Source organism: Medicago sativa, chromosome 6, assembly GCF_051527215.1.
Source record: "Medicago sativa cultivar Bolivia chromosome 6, Bolivia_mono, whole genome shotgun sequence".
In the NCBI taxonomy this organism is placed as follows: domain Eukaryota; kingdom Viridiplantae; phylum Streptophyta; class Magnoliopsida; order Fabales; family Fabaceae; genus Medicago; species Medicago sativa.
Window position 1 is genome coordinate 55,901,435 of NC_140754.1, and position 23,427 is coordinate 55,924,861.

The following is a 23,427-nucleotide window of genomic DNA, read 5'->3' on the forward strand; positions in this document are numbered from 1 at the left end:
AAAAAGGATAATTAAATAAATAATAATTAAACATAATTAAAGATTGAAATTAAATGGTTTAAAAAATAAAAGATGGAAATTGAAATTAAAAATTAACAGTAAAATTAAAAAGAGAAGAGGGTCCGACTCGAAACAAAAAAATGAGGTATTTTAAAATACCTCTCTGCCGAATTTTTCACTGAAAAGTCAGGGACCGATCAGGATCGAAAGGCACGTGCCGGTGTATGAATGTAAAATTCTTAGGTCAAAAATTGGGGTATGACACTTGCTGCTTAAATACAATTAAAAAAAACACTACAACATTTTGATCATATGGCTACGCCAAAAAGCCGTAGTGAAATGCGAAAAAACCGTTGTGGTTGGTTACCGGAACGGTTTTACCGGCGTGGCAAACTGAGGCGTTGTGCTTGCTTTCCACTAGGAATTTCATAAAAAACGGCAACGGCTCAGATAAAACCGTAGGCTAAAGAACTTTTGCGGAACGCTTTATAAATTTATACAAAGCTACGGTTTTATTTCGTTGTCATCAAAACCGTAGCGAATATTCTATTATGAAGAACGGTTTTGTACTGGCTATCACAACTTTTAAGCCACCGTGGAGGTTAAGATTACCGTTCTCATAGACACCCTTTCATTAGTTACCACAATGCTTTCTCACCGTTGTAAAAAAGAAAGGTATTTTTTAAAAAAAATGTCTCACTATTTATGTGGTTAATATTAAAAACGTGTTGTAAATAATTTTTCTAACCCTTGTATCATTTTAATTTGACTTAATATTGCAATAATCTTGGTACAATATTTTCCATGTAATATCTGAAATTAAAGAATAATACAACAAAATCAAATCTCGTCAAATATATATATCAAAATTACATTGTTCAAAATAAAATGTTTAGAACTTTAATTTATAGGCTTAATGTAGATCTACGGTTGATACTTGAGCTTAATTTCTCAAGGTTGATTTTCCTTGCCTCTTAAGAGTATAGTCCTGCCTTACCTCTTTTTTGCTTATCAAATTTCTTCGAGGCATGTGATTCAATTGAACCTTGAACTTGATTTACCATGGTAGATCTTATCCGCCTCTTAAGATTATTTTCCTGCCTTACTTCTTAGACTTGCTCACATCATTTCTTTGAGAAATGTGATTTAATTGAACCTTCAACTTGATGATCCACTATAGACTTCAATTTCTTCTCAAGACTATTGTTCTCACAAAATCCTTTGGCCCGTTCAACAAGCTTCATTTGTTGGGTTGCAGCTATATTATTCAATGATCGCTTTAGTTGGTCTTGCCTTTCAAATGTTTCCACCAATAGTATTTACATGACTTCTTTCTTTTGAAGATTTTCTTTTTTCAACTTTGACTTTATGCATCCTCTGCAAAAATTCATTGCTGGACTGAGCTTGGATATCAGACACAAAGCCATTACTTCTATTCATTTTCTTGCAATTACCAATACATAATGAAAGGATGTCAAATAATTGCATCACATATACTTCTTTCTTTCAATGTATATTAAATACAAGTGTTTACGATATATCAAAGGTTATAAGAATAAAGATGATGGAAAGAGAGACTAAGGTAAATAAGAAATTAGCACAGTTGCATTGAGAATGATACGTAAGACTAAAACAGATCCTAATGCATACGTCTAAAACAAAATTCTACTTAAAACAAGAAAACAAATAATGCTCATTGTATATATTTTACTCAATCACTACAAGAAACTTGGCATTTAGTGACAACAACGAAACCATCCATATGCTTAACTCTATTGTGCAACTCGTCATTTTCAAACACACAAACCTTTGATTTATATTTAGAAACCTTGCCCATACATTGCATGTGACCCTTCTTTGCAGGTCCTTCAACTTAATCATGCCATGAGTGGGGGACAATGAGTTTTCATTTCTAATAAAATAAAAAAAATATTACACAGTCTCCTCTCTTCAGGTCCATGAAAAATCAATGAAATACATAGAATTTTCTTTTTTTGATGAATAGTGGAATACATAGAATTGTGATTCAAAACTTTTAGATAATCATTTCCATAAATTATAACAAAAACATCCTACATCCCACAAACAACACCAGATACAATCAAAACACCAGATACAACCAACATAGAAAAACACAACATAAAATTTGAAGAACAACGAGTTTTCATTTATAATAAAATACAAATTAGTAAACAGTCTCGTTTGTTCAGGGCTATGAAAGAAAAATCAGTGAAATACAACGAATTGTGTATCAAAACTTCTAGATACTTACAATCATTTTTGCAGATTTTTCATTGATAACTGACCCATCTTCCCGAATTAGAATTTCGATGTAAATCTCTTGATCTTGACATTCAGGTGTCACTCCTTTTCCCTTTCATCTAAAAACCAAAGAAACAAGTTATATGTTCATTTTTATGAGGCTTGAAAGGAACTTATGCAGTTAGAGAATAGATTTGAAAGCTAGTAAACAAGTTTTAAACAAATGACTATCCAACACTCAAAATTGCCCAACACCCATGTTTGTTCACCCACAACATAGCAACACAACTCAGCCCATCACAACAATGTAACTCAGCCCATCACAATCAGAAGAATATGTCTTATGTCAAAGGTAGTAAAATATAAAGGGGGCTTCTATGGTGAAGTTACTTTTGTGACTTTTTTGAAAAAGTCGCTTATGTGGCTTAATGGGAGAGTGCCACGTGGATGTCTTTTTAAATCGGTTATTTGGAAAAACGATTTTAAAAAGCTTTTGTTTTATATAAAAAATATTTTTTAATTTCATGTTTATCCCTTAGGATTGTGTTTCCTGCTCTGATACCAGGTTTGGAGTGAGGTTTTCAGCGGAATTTTCACGAACTTCTTTTAACATTTGTTCGATTTTAAATAACCCTTGAAAAGGTTTTAAGAGTGTTTTAGCTCTTTGTTTTTGTATCTGAGTAAGATTTTCTAAATCTTCCGTATCTCTTAATAGATCTTCAATATATTCTATATGATATATAACAAATTCTCTAGAATTGTAAAGAGTTTGTTTAAAAACAATTCTTTCATAATACAAATCTATTTCAGAGACTATGTCTTCTAGCCTTTTCTTGAAGAGTCTTAATTCTGTTATAAGATCTAATCCAGGCATTATAGATTTTCGGCGGAATTTTCTCGAGCTTTATCTTTTTCTCGAGCTTCGTTTATAAGTTGTTCAATTCCTTCTAATCCCCAAAAAGGTTCTAAAAGAATTTTTGCTCTTTTTGTTTGAATCTCTGTGAGATTTTCTTGCATTTCTTCTACCAAATTTTCAATTAAATCTATATGAGATCTCACTAAAGTTTGTGCTCTATAAACTATTTGTTTGAACGTTATTAAATCATAATACCATTCTATATCACTTACTAAGTGTTGCAACCTAGTTTTAAACAGTATTAATTCCGATTTAAGAGTTAAACCAGGCATATTTAATTATAGTTTTTGATTTATGTTATTAACCTGTATTGATAAGGTTTTTATAGAATCTTGTAGCTTTTTCAGCTCACTTTCTTTATTGATTTCGAAATCCTTTCTAGGAGGTTCGAATGAGGATGAAGCATCATCTTCAAATATAGTTCGAGAACTTAATGATTTACTAAAATCCTTTTGATCTTTGTTTGGTGATGTTATTCGAAGACTCTGGCTTCTAAACAATGGTTTTTCTATTTCTTCAAACATATTCTTTTCTGCTTCTATCAAAGAAAAACTATTTCTTGTGATATCTTTAAATATTGGTGTTTCCAAAGTAATTAATGGTGTAAATAATTCATCAATATGAATTGTTTCTTTCCCTATGAATTCTATGCTATGATGTGAATTACTCAAAGCATAATTAATTCTGTAGTAAATTGTAAAAGGATGATTACCCTCTTTCATAAATGTTGAATCTTTTAGTTTATAATGAAAAACTATAGATTTATTCAAATCTATATCTTTTAGGGATAATCCCATCTGTAAATTTATATCAAATTTTATCTTTCCATATTTTAGATTGCATTTTCCTTTTGCAATTACTGCTTGTTTCTTATTTCTAATTCTAGAATCTTCTAGAGCTATTTCTAGAGGTGAATCAATACCTTTCATGAAGGTACTTTTGATTAGAATTTGAATGGTTGATATATGAATATAACCAATCTTTTTTCTCTCGTTCTCAGAAAATTTTCCAAGTCTTTTATCGATTTGTTGTTTATCTATAGTTGATATAACTATTTTTCCATTAGTTGTTTCAATTGGAATTGCTTCCTCTCCTACCATTATTCCGAATTTTAGAATATTTTTTCTTGACAGAAATTCCTTAAGTTTACTAAACTTTCTTTTAAAATTTTCTTCAGCAGTTAAAGATAAATCTGCTTCTTCAATTTTATTATCTATTATGCTATCAGCATGATAACTAGATGTTCCTTCAAAATATGAAACTTCAGACATATTTTATAATAATTCTTGATAAATTCATACCTGATTTTTCTTCAGAAATATGGGTTGTTTTGCTTCAGCAATCTGATCTTCTTCAGCAGTTTTTTCTGCTTGTGTTGAGCTTATCCCAACTCAGGGCGAATTCCTCCAGAGTATTACCTCAAGAATTCTCAGCTATAGCGTTTTACCACTATAGGACCATTAGTTTTAAGGAAAAACTAAGAGGCAAAGTTTATGAAAAACTTATATTATCTCAAAACATGGTGGTTACAAATGAGCTTCGAGGCCCTTATTTATAGGATGAGAGACTCACAAGTTGGCCTTCATATCTGGCACAACGTCTCTTTCCTTTACAGCACGCGTAAAAGAAATGACATGACAGAAAAAGAAAACGACAAAGAAAATTACATTACATAATTGCCTTAGAGATAAGGCTTATCTCTAAATGGGTCCCATGCCCACTAATTTTCTACATTTTCTTCGTTGTTTGGTGAAACGTCACTGTCATACAACGATTCTTTGTCTGCCACGTTATTTATGTCTTTTGCACACCACTTGCACTGGTGTCCTTTGTATTTTTGAAAGTGTCGGCAGCACTCCTGTTGGATTGGGTCGGGTAGACGGCCCAAGTCTGCTTCAAGCCCACTAAAGTTTTCTTCAAACTTTAGGATTTGCTGAAGATGCTCTTCTTTTGCTTGTTTCCTTGAATCACTATAGACTAGAAAACTTTCTTTTGCAGTAATTACCCTGAAGTTTGGTAATTTTACTCCAAATCTGATAAGAGCATCATAGAATTTTTCCATTTGATGCAGAAAACATTCTGGTCTTGGATCTACATCTCTTCCATCATTTGTTGGATATGAATGATTTGAAATGCCAATCTTGATTAAGTGTCTGGCTTTAATAACTTCATCGTCTTCAAACCATGGATAAGTTGAAGTAAAAGATAAAAAGAACTCTTTACCTTTTGCGAAGCTATTATTGAATTTATAAGCGATTTCGCCTATATCTTTTGGAAGAAGTTCTAGTTCATGAATTTTCCTTCCTGCATCTTCTTGAAGATACATTGTTTTAATCATTCCACAATCATAGAATGATCTGACTAACTCTTTGCTTACGCCTGGGACTGTTACGGCTTTTACTTCTATCCCGTTGTTACTAGGATAAAAACATTCTGTTTTTAACTCTTCTGAGTAGTTGGTTAACCATCTCCAGTTTTTGTAGTAGTCTCCAATGGTGACTTCTTTAACAAATTTGCTTTCTCCATAGATAATTCTATCTACAGATATTTTCTTCTTAGTCTCCATTTTTGATGGCTGGACTATATTGTTTGCTGTTGCGACTTCCTTGTAAACAGCGTTGTAGGCTGTTTTTGCTTCTTCAAGGGTCTCATACCCTTTGTATCTGACATTTTTGCCGTTTGTATGTAACTTTGTGGTTTCCCAGTTTTGGTAGATACCTTTCATAGGTCCATCAAAAATTACATAAGCTTTCTTTTTACCTCCAAGTTGGCTGTCAATCTTTTGACTTGTTTGTTGATCAATGGATTCTTTTTCTTTTCCATTTTTTCTTTCTTCTTCTTCGACTTTATCGGCCCAAGATGTTTTTGGTAAATCTGCAAGGACAGTTGTTGGGGTTGTTGAAGATTTCCATCCTTTTGGTTCTATTGACTCAATTGGGATGTTTGACTCTTTCGGAGCTGAGTATTTTACATAGTAGTTGAATTTTCCAGAATCTTGTCCCAGTAGATCCCAGTTTTCAATATTTGAAACTGTTGATGTTTCTTTTTTACATAGTTTTTCAAGGTTTTGAATTGTTAATATCATCTCCCCCTCTTCAGAAAGAAGAGTTTCTAGACGATTTTTTGCAGAGGCAATTTGCTCCTGCTTTTGCCTGAGAGAATTCTGTAATGTCTTTATAGCTGCTTCCATTCTCTTGTCAATGCATCTGCAAAGCAATTCTTTTCAGATTTTATATATTCAATATATGGGTGAAACGGTTGGAGTTTCATCTGCCATCTTACAAGTCTTCCATATTTATAATTGACGCGAAGGTCATATTTCCAAAATCCAGTTACATATTTGGAATCTGTTCTTAATAAAAATCTGGTTGGAATTAATTCCATTTGCCATTTTGTTAAAACTTTAACACAACTCAATGTTTCTAATTCATGAATTGGATATCTTGTTTCGGTATCTGTAAATGATCCTGAAACATATTTACAAAGTAAAACATCTTCATCTTTTATCTTATTTTTAATATTTTCATAAGAATAATCAATCTTAGTATCTTTTGATACTAATCTTTTTGATGAATCAGATAGTTTGTCCAATTTCTCTTTCGAGCTACTAGACTTAGCGTACTGGGTTGCTCCAGTATCTTTCATTCCTTGTTGATGGGTTACATCATCAACATAGTTTCCCGAATCATCGAGATTCAGTATCGCTTTACCATTAGGTAGAGCTCTCATACAACCTGCCCAGGTTGTTTTATCAGCATCAATCTCAACAATTAAAAAATCATTTTCTGTTGGATTGTATAAGCTGGGTAAAACTTTAATTTTTCTTTTAATAGTTTTTACAGTTAGAGTATCTTGTTCAGTCCATGACCATGGAACTTTCTCAGATATCTTTTTCTGTAAAATCTTTCTTTCAGTTGCCAAATTTTTGAAAAATCCTTCATTGGCAATATAATTCAAACATCCTAAAAATCTTTGAATTTGTTTTCGATCTTTCAATTCATCAGGGAAAGCTTGGATCTTTTCCTGAACATGTGGAGATAAATCGAGGGTGCCATTTTCTTTAAAAATAAGGCCTAAATACTCGATTTCCTTTTTGGCTAATTGTGATTTCTTTTTTGAAATAACAATTCCTTTTTCTGAAATTCTGTTTAAAACAATTTCTACATCTTTAAGATGTTGTTCTTTAGTTCCTTTTGTAAAAACTAAAATGTCGTCAATATATGCCAAACATATATGTTCTAATCCTCTAAGAGCATTATCCATAAATATTTGGTATATAGATGGTGCTTGTTTTAGCCCAAATGGAAGAACATTCCATTGGTAGTGTCCTTGTGGACATGAAAAAGCTGTTAAAGGCTTAGTTTCTTCTGAAAGTCTGATTTGATAGTATCCTGATTTTGCATCAAAAGATGAAAACCAATCACATCCTTTTATTTTTTGCAAAATATAATCCTTTCGTGGTAATTTATAAGAATCTCCGATTGTAGCATCATTGAGTTTCTTATAATTTATCACCATTCTAGCTTTTCCTCTTTTTATTCATTGTGATTTGTCACATAAAAAGCGGGTGCTGAATGTGGACTTGCAGATGGAGTAATTAACTTCTTTTCTTGAAGTTCTTTTATATCCTTTTGAAATTCTAATTTATCTTGTACTGAATAAGGCATTTTGTATTTTACATTAATCTCCTTATTAGGATCTCGTAATTTGATAGTAACAAGTTCATGATTTGTATTTTTCAGATTATCCAAAGGATCTTCTGAACATACAGTATCAAGTTTTTGTTCTATTTCTTCAAGATTTAAAAAGAATTTTCTATCCTCCCAAATACTCTTTAGATTTATAAGGTTTTCAGAAATTAATTGAATAATCTCATTTCTAGTTATAATTTTTGTTGTTATAACTTTTGTCTTTTCTTTGGGGTTTGCTAAATTTTTCCAAAGTAAAGAAATAGTTTTAACATTTTGCACAAACGGTGCATATAACTTTAAAAAGTTATTTCCAATGATTAAATCTAATCCTGAATTATGGAGATAAATTGTTGGTATGAAGAATTCATGGCCTTCTATAGTAATTGAGATGTTTTTCAAAACAAACCATATTCGATGTTTTGACTTATCTGCAACAATTATTTCTTTGGGTTTTTCTAATCTTTCCCAATTTCTTGATATGTTTCGTTTTCCAAAACATAATGTTGCGCCTGTGTCTAAATAGGCTAAAATCTCCTTCTTACGAAGTTTTATTTTGATAAAGGTAGCACTAGGGTTTCCTTTACTCAAAATCTTGGTTTTGCTCATCTTCGGAATCTGTACAAAGTTCATAGAAGCTTTGTTGCTCCCAATCAGAATCTGAATCTGATTCTACTGGTTCATAACCTATTCTATAGATCATGTTTAAAACTTGTTTCTTTTCTTTAGAAACTTTCTTTGGACATTCATTAGCATAATGTCCTGTTTCATGGCATAACCAACATGTACATGATTTTTTACCTTTAGGACAGGTTTTATTTTTCCTAGGGTATTCTTTTTTTCTTCTATAGAATTTTTTCTTCCTATGTTTCTTTTTATCATAGGAAAATCTTTTAAATTTCTTTCTTCTAGGATATTTTCTTTTTCTCCTAGTTTTTTCACAACCATATGCTCCAATTTTTCCTTGGATTCTATCGCAGCACAATCCTATTCGTGCTTCTCGTTTTGATTGTTTCTTTAGGCATTGTTCTTGCATCCAATTTCTAAGAATAGAAATTCTAGCTCCTAAAGTATTTTTAACTTTTCCTTTAGGCATTGTTCTTGGAAACTGCATCATTAAATTCGCTTTGAACTATTTGGGACATTGCCATAGGTAGTTTTTGGTAGAATAATTCGACGACCTTTTGGCTTTCTCTAGTGTCTTTATTTAGATCATAATATAATTGTGAAAATTCACAAATATAATTTTCTATGTAACAAGGATTACATATGGATAAATTCATTATTCTCCATAATTTTTCAGTGTTAAAGGCAATATTTGAGTCTACCGTATCTTGCCATCCTTTGAATTCATTTAAAAGCCATTCAAAGATTTTATTAATCATTCCCATACTGTTTTCTGCAGTTTGTTCTTCTTCAGGTTTTTCGGCCAGAAATTTATATGCATTACCTTCTGTTCTACACAAAAGATAATTAAAAATTTGTTTTGGGCTTAGACCTTTTAAGTCACTATCTAACTGTATCTGGATAGTATTTTTATTATACCAACTTCTTATGGCTTGAACAAGATTGTCAACACAATCAATACTTAAAATTCCACTTCCATCGTTTACACTATGTTTGGGAATATAATTCATAGGAATTTTTTGGTATTTTGCTTGAGAAAATTCCCTATGGAATTCTGTATTCCAATTATAAGAGGGTCCTCTTTTTGTTCCTGAGCTTTCACCTATTTCTAATTGTTCTATTTTAACGAAATTTCCGTCGTCTTTTGAATCATCATCGGAACTAAAGTCGTAGACAAAATCTTCTAGATCTTTAGGTTCAGGTTCTTCCTTAATGTAATCTTTTTCATTTATGTCTAAAGTAGCCATAAGTTGATCTAATTTTTCGAGTTGATACTCTATGTTTTCTTCTATACTCATTTCTTATAGTCAGAAAATAGAGTTTTTTCAATTTCTTCAATCTTTTCCTTATTCTTCCCCCCTTTTTGAAGAGAAAGATGTTGATTACAACAATTTTTTATTAGATAATTAATCATATCAGTTATATTGTTTAACTGAGGATTAAAAGAATGATATATATGAGGATATTTATGATTCTCATTTTTATTGTAACACGGAAAATCTTTTTCCATATTTACCCAAGTTTCATGGGGTCTTTCTAATCCTTGCTCATAATCTTTCGTAAACAAATTATTTTGTTTATAGATTTGAGGTAAGGTTTCAAGAAAAGAAATTTGTCTTTCAAATCTCTCATTTAATTTCTTGGTTTCGTCAAGCAAAGCTTTAACTCTAGTTGTGAGTGTATTATTTTCTTCACTCATCTAGCTAATTCTTTAAGTTTATTCCTTAAATCTTGAGCTAATCCTTTATATTCATTATATAAAAAATGATCTTCATTTTCATGGCTTTCATATAAATATTTGTCTAAAAAATATTCAGCCGTTGTATCACACCATCTAATTCGTGCTTTAACTAGTGTAATATCTTGATAATTTGGACATAATATAAAGGGTTGTAAAATACATTTCCCTGTTGGTCCTTTAATAAATTCCATTATTATATTTAAACTTTTAAGGCCGGTTTTTTAATAAACTGATTTAAAAATTTTGACTTTATTGGAAAAGTCATCTGGGTGACTGCACCGTAGAATTTTCTAAATATAAAACCAGTATCACAACAACATAGTATATGATAAAAAGAAGTAACTTAATTAACATATTCATTCACCTTATAGCTGCAACCCAAAATAAATTTGCCCCTGAAACAAAAACAACTCACATATAGTTTAAAAATAAAATAAAATATTACCATTCTATAGTTTCCAATTCACTAAATTATTAAATATTATTAAAAACCAAGTAAGCAAATGACAGAAGTCCCAACCTCAAAAACTTAGTTAAAGAACAAGTTCAATTATATAGCATGTTCGCAAGGTACTTAGATTCACTCTAATTATCACATGTTTGTTCTATAATAGCAGCACCATAAACTTTCCAAACTAGTATCCAAGTAGAGATTGCTCCATTGTTTCAAACATAGGTATAAACCACCTGTGACATAGACACGTAACACCTCACTAGACACCACAAAGTCAACTATGAATATTCATATACTTCTTGGTAAATTGCACATATCAACAATGAAATGAAGTAAGTGCATATGAGAGCATTGAAATAATCAAAGATATTTAGCTCTTGACTAAAGAATGTATAATGTTGACATCATCGTAAAGGAAACACCGTCAGAGATGAAGGAGGAGGAGGACGACATGACGCTCATATTGCAAACATGACTGATCTAAGATTTAAAGGGAAAGCCTGCGGAAATGACTAGTAGGACGAGCTACATGGTGGCTTGACATAGACTTTGGTGGCAGCGGTGGCTAGGTTTAGAGAGAAACATGAGATAACGTTTTTTTTCTTTTCTTTCTTTTACCATAGTGAGAAATATGAGTGTATATGGTACCTTGGCTATTAGCTCATAACTATTGCAATAAATCATATGAATTTAGTTACACACTCTTAAGAAAAATTATATTTCAAAATATCAACACATCTTTTAAAAAACAACTGACTTTTTGCTGCTCCTTCCCTGTTCAACCAGTTCATACAAAACAAAGACATCATCTTAGTAAAGTAAAGTGAGACTGAGGCAACTAACCATTACATAATGTGGCTTTAAGGAGTCAATTCAACACGACAAGCTGTTAACAATGATCATTAATTATGAATGGTACCCAATTGAACCTCACCTCTGAAGATCTCTGAAGCACCGACAGCTTTGATCAAGTGTGTCCGTTATCCGACACCGACACATGTGATTATGTTCAAATAATTCATTTTCTAAAATTATTAACTGTGTCAACGAGTTAGTGTCAGTGACATAACTCTCTGAAGATGAGCAATGCTACATACTAGAATTGAATTGCAACAACATGTATACATATAAACTACAAACATTTCATTCAATTTCGATGTCTGATTCAGATACTGTTTGAAAAACATAACTTAACTAACCACATTAAAACAATAAACAAATAAAAATTATCATCAAACATCACCAATTTCAGCTTAAAAATAATAAAATCTAAAATCTAGAACTCAAAAAGCTACATAAATTCCAACTTAATAAAAAACGTGAAGAAAAACAAAATATTCCTAGGCAGCTATAAAATCAGCATTAAGAAAAAGCATCTACACACGCATTGCACGAACAGCGTGATGTTGATTCGATTAGAAGGATTCAATTGATTACCTCAAACACATTCATGTATAGAAAGAATTCACGATCGATGATTGTGTGTGTTCGCGGGGAAAGTTGAATCAGATCGAATTGAGAGAGAAGGATTCGATGACTCTAGTCACCGGAATCGGGGATCGGAATCAGAGATCAAAATCAGAGAAGAGAGGGAAGAATGATTCTGATACAAAGAGAGTGTTGTGTTGGTGTGAGTTGTATAACGCTATTACCCTTTTTTTCTTTGTTTCTTCCTTCTACTTTGGTTCTGAAGGTTCAATGGTGAAGAGATTTTATGGGTGTGAAGGTTTGATAGGATTGGAAGGATACAAAGGGTTTGATGGGATTGGTAGGTTCTGAGTTCTGAAAGAGTTAGAAGGTTTTTTCCTTTTTACTAACAAACTAGACCATCGACCCGTGCTAACGCACGGGTCATTCAAAAGAAAAAATATAGCGCAAATATGAAAGTAAACATTTTACTTGAATCGAAAAAATAGTATAATTTAATTCATAAAATAAATTGTCAGAAACCTTTGTAATGTACCATATTAAACAATTTCCACAACATCGACCTTGTTACGGTAACATAACATATAAATTTAATGACATTTTACCCTACAGCTGCCATTCTATTCTTGATTTCATTGTCGAGGTCATAAACATACAATTGAGCAAACTTTGGGTCATTTCCTTCCATTGGTAGCAAACTACTGATCCGATGATAGTTTTCGCCATTCAGAACAAACGTCGAAGGAGCGTTCCCACTATTCATAGAGCTGTCAATCTTGCCACCCATTGATGTGAAGGCAAACATACTGTTAAAAGATCGAATATTTTCCATAAAGTACTTGCTTCTTCTATTGTCAAAGTAATACAAATCAGCGAGAGGTTCAGGCAACGGTGGGTACGCAATTTTGAACCTCCCTTCCCTACAACACATAGAGAATTCTGGCACTATTGGCTTGCAATCCTTGCGAGTCCTCTCTCCATACCACATGTGTGATCCACAATCTATGCATATACAATCTGGTTGCCCAAAATCCTCGTAACTTACACTTTCAACAGAATCTGAAAATAACGCGAGTATCATCAATTGTATATATTGTAACAATGTCTCGGATGAAAGAAAACATATTTATATTTAAATTACAAATAATGATACCTGATCGAAGAGACAAAAAATATTTCCAACAACATATCGGTGCAATTCTGATGCACAATGTCAGTGCTGATGTCTGTTCAAATACAATAGCTATATACGTTAAGAAATCATTGTTCAACCAATATAATTTTACGATGAAAATTCATATTCATCCAATAGGATATTAGCAACACAATATAAATATAAAGTTGCAGGGACAAAAAGAAACATTACCTGAATTTGGTGGGATATCTTCGTCTTCCTGATTTTGAAGGCAGTTTTCAACTATTGATTCTTCATTAGTAGATGTGACAGACGACAAAATTGTGTATGTGGCTTGAAAAAGATGGTTCTGGTTTACACTTACATCATCATCCAAATGAATTACTGAATCAAATGAAATAAACAAATTTGAGAGGGTCGTAATGTTCTTTTCAGCTTAATTGTTTTTTTATAACTTTCAGTTTTTGTAAAGAAACAAAGTGTTCTACCAACTGAGATATAAGAAATCCAAACAAAGTACTTAACTTTCTGCCAGACCATACAGGAAAGAAACGACATGGAAGTCGAAGAATTGGCACGCAGATTAAATTGTTCTTGGGAAGAGAGGACAAAAAAAAAATAATTCTTAGAGATGCTGGCAATTACACAGGGAAAAATTTGCATAGGTATTCTTTTTGTTTTTTTTTTATCTGTTTAGGTTTAGAGAGATTTTAATAAGCAACCTTATGGAGAAATTTTTTCTTAATAAGAGAACATGACAACAAAAATAACCAGACTACAATTTTTACATACAATGACATAATTTTTCTTCACATACAAAACATTATTTAAAATAATAATCCTACTTTTTTGAATCAAACATTGTGCTTTCTATTTCTTTTAGTAAAGCTCTCATTTGGTAAATCTGCAAGGTTTGATAACTTGGTTACTAAACTCAAACCATCAGCTAGGGATGAAGCAATTCAAAATTTTAAAATGAAGTTCTCTAGATTGAATCATGCTTTGACATTAAAACATGGCTTGGCAGACCTTTAATGTCAGCAAAATGAAGTTATCTAGATTGAATCATGCTTTGACATTAAAACATGGCTTGGCAAACCTTTAATGTCAGCAAGTATGATAATCAAGATAAATCTTGGAGTCAAGTTTCAACTATGATATCGAAAAGCACAACTACCTGGCCTGTCTTTCCTATTTGGAGTTTCTTTCCTATTTATCTTGATGATCTATAGATCTTGATAGGGCTTAATTTTATTCAGGGAGGTCTTATTAGGACTGCAATCTAATAACAAATTTTTTTTAGTATGGAAAATGTCTTAAATACATGGGAGAATTGCTATTAATCACTGGCACAAAAATCTCGCAACCAACATTAACGCTCCAGCATATGTATATCAACTAAGATAGTAAAATTTATGCAGAAAAGTCTCAACTATTACTTGAGCATCTAATGCACTATTTGTTTAGTCTTAGTTCCTAATATATCTTTCACTATTTGAGCATCTAATGAACTACTTGGGCTGGCTGTTCATTTTATTCTTCCCTGTTTCTATGTACGAAATCTCTCTAATATATCTTTTCTTTCTTTCTTCCTTCTGTACTGAGTAAATATATTTCCTATGTATTTCGAGCAAAAAAGTACTGTAATATGAAGTTGTTAGATAGTAATTTAACACTATAAATCATTTAGAGCAACTGCATAGTGTGCAAAACTGACATACACCTGGTATATTCAAATTTAGTTTTTGCTCAAATAGGTGCGTGTGCTTCTATTCTAATCTAAATAGTGTGTTCATTGCTAGTTTACCTTCATTGTCTGGTATATCAGAATCCTCGCGGTTTTCACCGCATGTGCCATCGAAAGATCCAACAGAATGGTCTTGAGACACATGTGTGGCATTTGCTAAAACATGTCCACTGGTTCCAAGGATTTCGTTGGTCTGGCTATTAGAACCGCACCTATTCGGTGCTTCTGCAAAGAAACATCCATGTTTTAGCAAAATTAGGTGAAACAATTACTAATAGTGTTGCAGTGCTTGTGCTTGACTAACCATTCGTGATGTCGGACAAAGGATTTCTGTTAGAGACGTTGAAACTTGTATGAGATGAAGGTTGGTGAGAAACAATTTCTGAATTTTTACTCAGAAACTACTACAAAATTTGGTTATATAGAACTAAAAAATTTACTCAATTATAACAGCACAGTTTCTAACTCCTCTAATTGATCAATCCTTTGACACGTGATCTGAGTCTTCTCCATGAGCTCGCTTGTTTGAGTAGCTCTGGTTGACAATGCTTCTCCTGGTTCCTGTGAAATTGTGAAATTGGAGAGAGAATTGTAATATTTACAAAACAAATCATAGTTATCTTTATCTAGTGGAAAAAGAATGTTTCCTCATTACCCCTAAAGAAGTAATAAATGATAATTAAAAAATAAGATGGCTCAGCAGGAAACGCAGATTGAGAAAAACCAATCCAATTCAGCTTCTGAGTATACGAAAAAAAAGGTTCGGTTAAATATCAATACACTTGTTAAAACACAATTAGAGCTTAAGAATATAGGACATAACTCACCAACATTGCCTCTGTGCTAGCATTGCCTACAACTATTAACATGATATTTAAGGTTAGCAAATAAGATAAAAGACTAACACATAAAATTGAAAAAACATAAGCATGGACACACACACAACATTCAGAGGACAATCATACAGCTGATGAAACATGTAAATGAAACATAATTGGTCATTTTACAAATAAATGGTCAATTACAAATAAAATAATTGGTCATTTTACAAATAAAAATTACTTGTTCGATTTAGACATGTAAATGAAACAACTACCAAAACACATATTTAGGCATTGAAGAATGTAACAGGAGTGGAGACAATTTCAAATTCTAAATCAATCAAATCAAAATCAATACTATAGTTTTTATAATCTTGCAAGCAAGTCATGACATACAAATAAAAAATCAATAAAATCACTTCATGTCAAATGCTTAAAAAATAAGTTCTTAAAAATGCACAGAAACATATCCATATTAACAAATTGAGAAAGAAAGCAAAGAATAAAGTTTTTACAGTTACTATCTACCTTCATACATGATGTCATTAGATAAATAAACTATAAATTTTCAAAGACAATATCCATTGTTGAGATTGACAATTCCTAAATAACAATGATAGAAACATATACATTCTGAAATAGTTTTCCAAGGGGTGGAAAGAAGCCATCTGATAGAAGGATGACCGAGAAAATTACTCATGTTAATCTACGTCAGCACATAGAAAAGGAGACCAAACATAAACAAAAAAAAATTAAAGTTTTAAAAAAAGGACAGATCTCTTAACTAAATGATATTAAGACATATTTGATGAAGTTTTGCTAGCATTCAATCCATCCAATAAACAAAAGGCCCCCTATCTCTTTAAAACATCCTAAACATTGACACATTGCAAACTCTAAGCAAACTTCAATGGAGAATATACACATTTGAGTTATGAAATTATGATTGAAATTTGAAAACTCCAAAAAAGCTTTGCAAGTTAGCATAAAAATTCAACTAAAAAACTAAATTAAATTAAAATCAATATATTTAATCTACTATAATACATCCAATAATTGAAACGATAAAAACAACGAAATGATGATTAGAGGGAAAAAAAATAGTCTTAACAGATTAAAGGGGGGAAAATATGGATTTACCTTCATTGATATCATAAATTTAAGCAGTAGCTACATTTTACTCATTCCTCAAATTCTTATCACCAAAGTTTGAGTGTGTTGATACTAAGGACAACATCAACTCTAAACACAAAAAACCAATCTATCAGAAAGTTAATCACAGTTATATATAATATAAGATGCTCATGTCAAACTATACAATAGAACTGTATGACACTACTATTGATTTAGGAAAGAAGGCATGTGAAGTAGGATATGGAAAATCATAATAGAGTTTGTATGGGTGGAGGAGTGAACATACCCTGAACTAAGCAAACAAACAGATCAATGAACAAACAAATTGAAGAAATTTCATAAGCATCTTTGTTAAACCTAAAAAAAGTAATAAAATTCCTTTTCTTTTTAAATCAATAAGGATCAATTTCATAAAATCTATTGTAAATTGAATTTATTGTTAAACAATGGTAGAACTCATTAGCTTCAGCGACATATATTTCAATTCCAATGAGATGAGATTCTTCAAATTATTGCATCATAAACACCATAAAGAAATTAGTGTCATAATCTGTAGTGTACAAAACCAAATATATTGTATAGCAACATGATTTCACCAACTCAGTACCATACCAGAACAATACATAAACTTAAATGAAATTACCACACAAACTGGACTCACAAAAACTACTTGAAGTTAAACCAAGTATCAATTCTGTACTCCATATTGAGTTTACTCCATTGCTCATGTTATCTAAATATAAAAGTAGGTTAAAATGAAAGGAATAAAATTAGCGCATGTTTGATCCTGCATCTGTGTTAACTTCAACTTACTATTTTGGTTAGTCCGAAAACATTATCATTGTGGAAACAAAGAACCTACAATTAGTAGCTTTCACGTCAGCGTGGATTTCCACCACAATTTTACAAAACACACCACAATATCAATTGAAGGCTTAGTAATAAAAAGAAACTAAGCTCAAATTACCAAACTAAAACACGGTTTCACAAACATAAATAAATATTCCCACCTGCAACAAAGTAAGTTATGCAGAAAGTGTAGTGGCTGAACCTTGTGTTCTAGCTTTGAAATGTATAGCATCTTGTGCTCATTGGAACGCGCACCAGATTGCCTGTTAGCCAAAATCCTGAAATAACCCAAAAAATATCCAAGTTAAATTAATCATCCATATTGATATTACTAACTAAAATGTTGAATAATTCAATTACAGCACCTCTTGGCCCGCTTCGGATCAGCCATACCAATCTCAGAAACTTTCTCATTAGCCATAATTTTCTTCAACTCTGAAGCATTCTTCTCAGTCTAAGACATCAAATTCAGACTTAAATTTATCAGATCCTTCTTCCTCCGAAGCATTCTTCTCAGTCTAAGACATCAAAATTAGATCAAATCAGCAAAAAGTTAATATAAATCCAAGTAAAATAAGAGCAGTAAAATTTCACAGTAACATAAAAGTTATAGAAGTAATTACAATTCCCATATTGTAAGCACGCATTGTCTTCTCATACTCGTCCTTCAACTTCTCAACCTTAGCAATGAATGGAGCCTTATCTTAAAATACACATAAATCACAAAAATGAATTTAAAATCAAAACATGAATTAAGATTTATATTAATTTTCTTCAGTGAAAAAGAGGTGAAATCATCACAACATCCTAACCTAATTCAACCTTTATATCCATTCCATTTCTTTCCACCAGCTTTCCCAACCTAATTCAAATTCACCATAAATCACGTTAGAAAACTCAATAACATTCAAAATTTCCTAAAAATCAAATTCAACGGTAAAACTATATCGCTTCACAAAACTCACCACAACAACGGGTTTGTTGGTTGGATTCTCTATCTTAAACCTCTCTCTGAATTCACACCTAAAAATCACAAAAAAAAAATCATCAGAATCAAATCAAACTTCAACGGAACAAATTCATAACGTAAACATTTATCACCGACTCGAACTTTCCCGAAGCTAAAAAAAAAACGTAAAAAAAGAATGAAACTCGTCAGAATTACATCAATCTTCAACCGAACAAATTCGTGAAAATTTAGCACCGATTCGAACAATTTTTAGCACCAAATCTTACATGAAAATGAAGAAAGCACTTGGAGGCCTCTTAGGCTTGTTAGGATTTTTAGCTTTCTTCTATTGCTTAGTTCAAGTACCAGCGCCCTTGTGCTTCCACCGGTTATTAGCAGGTTTGGCATCGAGAAACAGCTTTCGGCATGGTGAAATGATGGTGATTGAACTTCGAAGAGAAAGAAAACGGTGAAGGAAGAGAAAGGGTCGATGAGAAACACATGTTTGTTTTGGGAAAGAGAAAACGCGTGTGTTGTGCTGTTTTTTTTTTGTTATTATGTTTATCAGTTGGCTTTTTTTCCTCTTCTGTTGTTACTATAGTTGTTTCATAATTAAGGTTTTGGTTAGGGTAAAACAGGAATTTTATTCATTAGGGCTTAGGTTTAATTAGGGCTAAAATATTTGCATGGGTTAACTTTTATATATAGATATATAGATAATATTTTTTTTTTAAGGACTAACAAATAATATATTAGAAACTAAAAGAAAAAATCACGCTAGATTTTTTTAAAAACAATTAAAAATATATTAGAACGAATATTAATTGTTATCGAAAATATATAGTAAAAAACCGTTTGGGTTCCTATACAAGGATGCTTTTGAATTGTTACAAAAAAAAAATTAAAAATTGCATAGCCTACCAAAACAGAATTAGAAAAGCATCGCCTATAGTTATCTACCAAAACAGTTATTTTACATTCCAAAAATTAGGCGTTGTCGTAGAGTCAAAATGTTGTTGTGAAACGAAGAAGCCATGTGAAAAGAATTCAGCAATCCTATGAGCAAATTATAGGAAAATGGGTTTTAAATAGTTTCGATTAAGCTGCAATATTTATACCCTTCGTTACTTATCTTTTCATTAAAGTAGTTTTTTTTTACTAAATTAATCAGAAAAAGCCTTCAATTATACCCTGCAATATATAAAGTAAATACTTTTTTTTAAGCAAAGATAGCTCAGCAGTGTGCTGAGACTATCCAAAATATATTAGAAAAGAAAAGAAACAAATACAAAGCAAAAGAGAGAGGGGGGCCAAACCAAACCTCTTCAAGAGTTTACAAACTTAAAACAAGGCAACCCTAGCCTGTTTTGAGTATAGAAACCTCTAATACAAGCAGGCAAATCTAACCATATAGTGAGATGATCTAGAGTGAGGCCAATATTGGCCAAAGCATCAGCGCAACAATTACCCTCTCTATACACATGTGTTACCAAAAAGTTCATGCCTCGGACAATATGCAAGTAGTTGTACCAACAGTTTCTCAGTTTCCATGGAATGAGGGAATGGTTCTTGAAAGCATTCACCACCAATGTTGAATATGATTCTAGCCAGAGGGAGTTCGAGTGATGACTTGCAGCAATCTCTATTGCTTTCATAGCTCCTGAAAGTTCAGCATGGTAAGCACTTCCAACTCCAGTATTCTCTGCAAAACAAAGGAGGAACGTAGAGTTTTTATTTCTGAAAATTCCCCCACAAGAAGAGGATGTATTAATAGTTGTACCATTTGCGTTGCATTTGATCCAGTCAAAGATGGGAGGGTGCCAGACAACTTCTATTATTTTGGGAGCTTTTGGAGGATGAATAGACACATTAAACTTCTTCAAGATAATAAAATCAGTGACGGATGATGAAGCTACTGTTTGGGAGAGATTACTAGTCAGGGAAACACTAGAGATAATGGTAGAGATAGATGACTTCCAATGGATTTTCTTGTCTTGAAACCCTAGCTAATTTCTAGCAAACCAAATAACATTAAGAATGTTAATAATGGCTGCAGTTATTGTGAGCTTGCATTGAGGATTCCAATTTCTGGAGCAAAGTTTCCAAATGTCATCAATATTTTGGAAATGCAAATTGATGTTCAGTATGGAAGCAAACCAATTCCAGATATTTACTGCATAAGGACATTGTAGAAACAGGTGAAATGATGTTTCCAAACTATTTAGGCAGAGGGAACACATGGAAGGAAGAGAGCAGCCTCTTAGGGATAAATTCTCATCAGTGGGAAGCTTGTTATGCATGAGTCTCCATAAAAGAAGAGATTTTGATGGAGGAATATCTCTTGACCAAACAGTTTTGGTCCAGTTGAGCTTTGGCAGATGCTTTCTTTTGAATTCAAAGGCCTCCTTGAGTGATAGGATACCTGTTGAGTTATGTTTCCACACCAGACCATCATCATGTTCTTGAACAGGAAGTGTAACTTGATTCACAATATTTCTCAGAGAAGGAAATACTTGATTTAGAGACTGAGGAATACTTTACTGATTATTAGATATGTAATTGTTCACTGAAGAAGGATAGGGAGCAATCAAATCAGTAGTACTATTTAGAGATTGGAACAATGGATCACCACACCAGGGATCAAACTAGAAGTTGATCTTCTTACCATCTCCCACCAGCCATGATGAGTTGTCTCTAATGACCTGGAACTCCATTTTGATACCACTCCAAATGGAATAGTAGATATGATGCTGAATACAAGAAATACCTCTTAAAACTCTACTCATAAGAATTGTTTCCCAATGATCATTAGACTGTAGAAGATCCCAACAAAGCTTTAAGTTGGTAGCTTCATTAAGACAAACAAGAGATCTAATATTTAACCCTCCTTCTTCATAAGGAGCACAATTTTTTTTTCAAGCAACTGTTACAATTTTCCTCTTTGTGATGTCTCCACTCCATATGAAGTTCTTTATCCATTTTTCAATATCTCTGAGCAAGCTAATAGGCCATGAGTAGACTGACATTGTGTGAAGAAGCATGGATTGCACCACTGCTTTAACAAGTTGGATCCTACCTGCAATGGAGAGGAGGGAGGCCTTCCAAGATGCAAGTTTAATTTTTACTTTATCTGCAATTGACTGAAAGTGGATCCTTTTAGGTTTACCTTCGAATATTGGTGCTCCCAAATAAGTAAAAGGTAGAGAACCTAATGAAAACCCTAGCATATTAACAATGTTGTTCAGTCTTTAATGAAAAATGCCTCCAGCATGAATAGATGACTTCCTGAGATTCATTATTTGGCCAGAACAATTAGCATACTTTGTGAATAGTTCCTTTAAAGCTTCCTGACCAGAAATGTTGCCCTTGCAATATACCATCAAGTCATCAGCATAAAAGCATTGAGAAGGAAGCTTGACATTTCTTGACGTAGTGATGAGATCAAGCTTGTTTTCAGTAACTAATTTAGAGATACCTCTGCTTAATACTTCGTCAGCTAAACAAAAGAGAAGGGGTGAGAGAGGATCTCCCTATCTAACCCCTCTCTTGAATTTAAAGTAACCTTCCTTAGAACCATTGATACAAACTGAAACACAGGCTGAATGAAGAATTAAGCTTATCCAGTTGTAGAAAGTGGCATTGAATCCAAAACACTTTAAAACTTTGAGCAAAAAATCCCAATTAATGGTATCAAAAGCCTTTAATACATCAATTTTTAAAGCCAGACTGCCCCCAAAACTCTTTTTGTCCAAAACATTGATAGCTTCAGAGGCTAAAGCTATACAGTCTTTTAAATTTCTACCCTTTATGAATCCTCTTTGTTCCACAGGTATAATGTTTGGAAGAATATTTTCAAGTCTGTCAGCAATGACCTTAGATATGATTTTGAGTTTGAAATTTGCTAAGGCTATGGGTCTATATTGATCAACAATATCAACATTGGGACTTTTAGGAATAAGAATCATGGAGTTTGCATTGTAATTAGGTAAGAGCCAACCTGTATGAAAAAATTCAAGCACAGCAGCAATCACATCCGTTTTAATAATCTCCCAATAAGTATGATAGAAATTTGCTCCAAAACCATCAGGTCCAGGAGCACTCTCACTATTTAAACCAATAACAGGTGCTTTAATCTCTTCTTCATATGGAATCATTGTTAACAAGTTATTGGTTTGATCATCAATGATTGGAGGAATGACTTCTTCTACAAGCAAAAAGTCCTGTCAAATAAAGTTAGTAGAAAAAAGGCTTTTATAATAAGAAACAACATGATTTGAAAGTCTTTGAGGGTCTGTAATAATTTCTTCTAAATTTCTAATTGAGGATATCACTTTAGTTTTGTTCTTGATTTTTGTGATTCTGTGGAAATATCTAGTGTTTCTGTCACCATTCAAATGCCAGTTCAGTCTAGCCTTCTCTTTCCATAAGGTTTCTTGCTTGTTAAGGGCTTGATCAAGGTCTATTTGAGCCTGCTTTTCCTCATTCATAAAGATGTCAGAGTGACCATCCAGATTGATTTTGGTTTGGATGTCAGATAGTTTAGTTTCAGCAGCTTCTACATATTCATGAATATTTCCAAAAACATCTTTGTTCCATTGCTTAAGTTTACCTTTCATCATTTTGAGTTTAGCACTGAGAACATACATTGGACAGCCCATAACATTGATCTTCCAAGT

At 32.4% G+C, this 23,427-nt stretch overlaps 1 long non-coding RNA gene and 1 pseudogene across 4 annotated transcripts; both read right to left on the minus strand.

Moving 5' to 3' along the window:
* Positions 1-738: 738 nt before the first annotated feature.
* On the minus strand, positions 739-11,728 carry LOC146915780 (uncharacterized). Of its 3 annotated transcripts, none has more exons than XR_015014759.1 (3): positions 11,623-11,728; positions 2,273-2,381; positions 739-1,443 (listed from the first exon to the last, which is right to left on the minus strand). It is a non-coding gene; the product is annotated as an uncharacterized LOC146915780 (long non-coding RNA). The 3 variants fall into 3 exon arrangements; XR_015014761.1 differs by lacking the exon at positions 11,623-11,728 and adding an exon at positions 10,599-10,640; XR_015014760.1 differs by lacking the exon at positions 11,623-11,728 and having other exon boundaries at positions 2,273-2,410.
* A 6,464-nt stretch (positions 11,729-18,192) lies between these two features.
* LOC146915781 (high mobility group B protein 2-like) lies at positions 18,193-19,179 on the minus strand (annotated as a pseudogene). Its single transcript, XR_015013564.1, has 5 exons — positions 19,039-19,179; positions 18,768-18,825; positions 18,625-18,664; positions 18,426-18,505; positions 18,193-18,320 (listed from the first exon to the last, which is right to left on the minus strand). The product of XR_015013564.1 is annotated as a high mobility group B protein 2-like (transcript).
* Positions 19,180-23,427: the final 4,248 nt, after the last annotated feature.